This window comes from Ranitomeya variabilis, chromosome 4 (assembly GCF_051348905.1).
Source record: "Ranitomeya variabilis isolate aRanVar5 chromosome 4, aRanVar5.hap1, whole genome shotgun sequence".
Lineage (NCBI taxonomy): Eukaryota > Metazoa > Chordata > Amphibia > Anura > Dendrobatidae > Ranitomeya > Ranitomeya variabilis.
The window spans coordinates 605,340,541-605,344,075 of NC_135235.1; the positions used below are offsets into that span (position 1 = coordinate 605,340,541).

The window sequence follows — 3,535 nt, forward strand, 5'->3', positions numbered from 1 at the left end:
CCAGCAGTACTCTCCTCATGAAAAACTTCAAGGTCATCTTTTCCTTAGATGCATCGTCCACTTCGATCTTGAACGAGTTCTTAATGCGAAGGTCACCAGCTCTGGCATAGCGCACTGAGGCCACTACTGCTGATGCCATCTTCAAAGGGATAAATGGGTCGATCGCCTTCCTGGTTTCTTTGCGTATCTGCCCCCTAAAGCAGCATGAGGCTTAAGATGGCTTTTAAACCGCCGATGCCTCAAGGCCAAGGGCAAGATTGGCTTAGAATCCTTCTGGCCAGACGTGATATCTGAGCCAAAAGGCAGAGAAGCGATGGCCTGAAATGGTTTGCCACTTCGGCCGCACCAAGGCCTACAACCGACACCCATTGTGGAGACATAGCAAAAGATTGCCGCAGGGAAGACATTTCCAGAAACTCTGGAGGCCTTCTCAATGACAGTTCTGCTGTCAATGACCGTTCTGCTGTCAATGACAGTTCTGCTGTCAATGACAGTTCTGCTGTGTGTTTGTGTCTGTGTGTCTGTGTGTTCGTTTAAGCTGTGCACGACGCGTTTTGAATCTGCATAACTCCGCCTACTTTGACACACCCTCCATCCCCATTGTGACTGCATGTGAAGGTTCCGTGCTAAGATTCTATCTACTGCAGGCAGAACACCTGGTTGGTCAAAAGCATTACAATACTCACAGAGGTGTAGATGGACAAGACAAGCAGATTCGAGATCAGCACAGACACCAGTTTTCCTTTTTTTCAAATACATATAATACACCACATTTAAAAGTCGGTGGTCCACCAGAGGGAGACAATGTTTTACAAAAGAGTTCATGCAGTCACAAATGCGGTATGTATGGCAGAACTACTCATTGGATACTTCAATTTAAACGCCGCCAAGAACTGACAGCAAGGGCCTAATTTTGTAGATGGCACAGTATATTTGCAACACTGTTACAAAGGCCTAAGGCTACGTTCACATTTGCGTTGTGCGCCGCAGCGTCGGCGCCGCAGCGCACAACGCAAACAAAAACGCGGCAAAACGCACGCTAAAACGCTGCGTTTTGCGCCGCATGCGTCCTTTTTGGCCGAAAGTTGGACGCAAAAAAAATGCAACTTGATGCGTTTCTTGCGTCCAACGCTTGCGGCCATGCGGCGCAAAACGCAGCACAACGCATGTCCATGCGCCCCCATGTTAAATATAGGGGCGCATGACGCATGCGGCGCCGCTGCGGCGCCCGACGCTGCGGCGCTGACCGCAAATGTGAACGTAGCCTTATACAGGCCTACATCTTAAGGCCATGTTCACACTTTGCGTTTTTTACCGCGGAACCGCGGCGATTTTGATGCTGCGGGTCCGCAGCAGTTTCCATAGCATTTACATTAACATGTAAACCCTATGGAAACCGCAAAACGCTGTGCACATGCTGCGGGAAAAACCGTGCAGAAACGCAGCGGTTTACAACCCACAGCATGTCACTTCTTTGTGCAGAATCGCTGCGATTCTGCACCCATAGGAATGCATTAAACCGCTTACTTCCCGCATGGGGCTGTGCCCACGTTGCGGGAAGTAAGCGGTTAATGTGCGGGTGGTACCCGGGGTGGAGGAGAGGAGACTCTCCTCCAGGCCCTGGGAACAATATTTGGGTGTAAAAAAAAGAATTAAAATAAAAAATCATGCTATACTCACCTCTCAGCGCTGCCCGCGGCGTCCGGTCTCAGTTGCTGTGCCGAACAGGACCTGTCGTGACGTCGCGGTCACATGACCGTGATGACGCCGCGGTCACATGATCGTGACGTCACGAAGGTCCTTGTCGGCACAGCCGCTTGCAGCGCCGGGGAGATCGCGACGTCAGAGGGTGAGTATAGCCAATTTTTATTATTTTTTACATTACTATTGATGCTGCATATTGCTGCATATGCAGCATCAATAGTACAGCAGTAATCCCGCAGCGGAAACCGCGGAACAAACCGCGATAAATCTGCAGGGATAACCGCAGCGGTTTTGCCCTGCAGATTTTCAATTCCGCTGCGGGATTAACCCGCAGAGGAACCCGCAGCGTGTGAACGTGGCCTAACACACCTGTTGCAGCAACCAGTAAAGACAGACTGATTGATTGCATATTGAATGCAATGCAATGTTTGACATACATAGGTGAAAGCAAGGCCAGGCAAGGCACACAAAATGTTGCAAATGGTCAAGAGAAATCGAGCAAAATGCTACATTTGGCATGAGAAATGTGCTTCTTTGACCCTGAAATCAATTCACATAAAGGATTAAAAGACCACAATTCAATCTGTTTTTAGAAACCGGATTAGAGAAGGAGGGCACTGTTCCCGGAGATACTGCAATAACGGGTCAATGCGTGGAGTGGACAGAGCAAGCTCTTCTTCCATCTCCCTGTTCCAAAAATCCATTTAATATATGGTACCCAAATAGGGGATGTATCAGATATTAAACTGATAAGAACAGATTTTTTTTTTTTTTTTCAACCATTCAGGTTAGTTTTAAAGCAATCAGTAAGATAATTCAGGCCTACATCTTAACACACTTGTTGCAACCAGCAAAGACTGATTGATTGATTAATTGATTGCATATTGGATGCAATTCATTGCTTGACATACCTATGTGAAAGCAAAGTAAGGCAAGGCACACAAAATGTTGCAAATGGTCAAGGGAAATCAAGCAAAATGCTACATTATATATACAGTATATAATGGACCAAATCCATCATCGTGTTCAAATATATTTTAAATTATTAATTTTTAACTTTCTTTTGTTTTAAAGAAAAAACATAACGTTTACACTCCCAAAACAGATATATTACAACAAAAATATGTTACAAAATTCCTACCAAACTGTAACACAAAACAGTCCCACCAAACTACCTTTTCCTTCTCCATTTCCAATCGTTCTCTAACTCTTTTGTTTTAACAAAAACTTCCTTACTAGTATTACACTCTTTTTTCTTAACAAAAAAAACCTCTTTCGTTTTATTTTCCGCCAATTTCTCAAAACATTCATCCGATTTCATCAAAACAACCTTTTCTTTAAATCTTTTCTTGACCCAAATTTTCCTTTTTAATAAATAAATAAATAAATAAATAATCTTTATTTTTATATAGCGCTAACATATTCCGCAGCGCTTTACAGGTTGCACACATTATCATCGCTGTCCCCATTGAGGCTCACAATCTAAATTCCCTATCAGTATGTCTTTGGAATGTGGGAGGAAACTGGAGAACCCGGAGGAAACCCACGCAAACACGGAGAGAACATACAAACTCTTTGCAGATGTTTTTAATCAACACTTCCGCCAAAGTTCCCACTTTATCCACTTTCTTTTCCTTCACTTTACTGACATTCTCTTTTTCTTCCTTTTTCCCACTGTAACAAATTTTCAAAACATTTTCTTCCCTTTTTCCATCCACTTCCCAATAACAAAAACCTGGTTTACCTTTCACTGAAAATTTCCCAACAGAAAACTCTTCCTTTTTTTTTTTTTCTTAAATTCGTTTATTTATCAAACACAAAATAAAGTACA

The 3,535-nt window shown here is 43.7% G+C and overlaps 1 non-coding gene across 1 annotated transcript; it reads right to left on the reverse strand.

Annotated features, from left to right (window-relative positions):
- Positions 1-2,311: 2,311 nt before the first annotated feature.
- Positions 2,312-2,508, reverse strand: LOC143770708 (U2 spliceosomal RNA). Its single transcript, XR_013214710.1, has one exon. It is a non-coding gene; the product is annotated as a U2 spliceosomal RNA (small nuclear RNA).
- Positions 2,509-3,535: the final 1,027 nt, after the last annotated feature.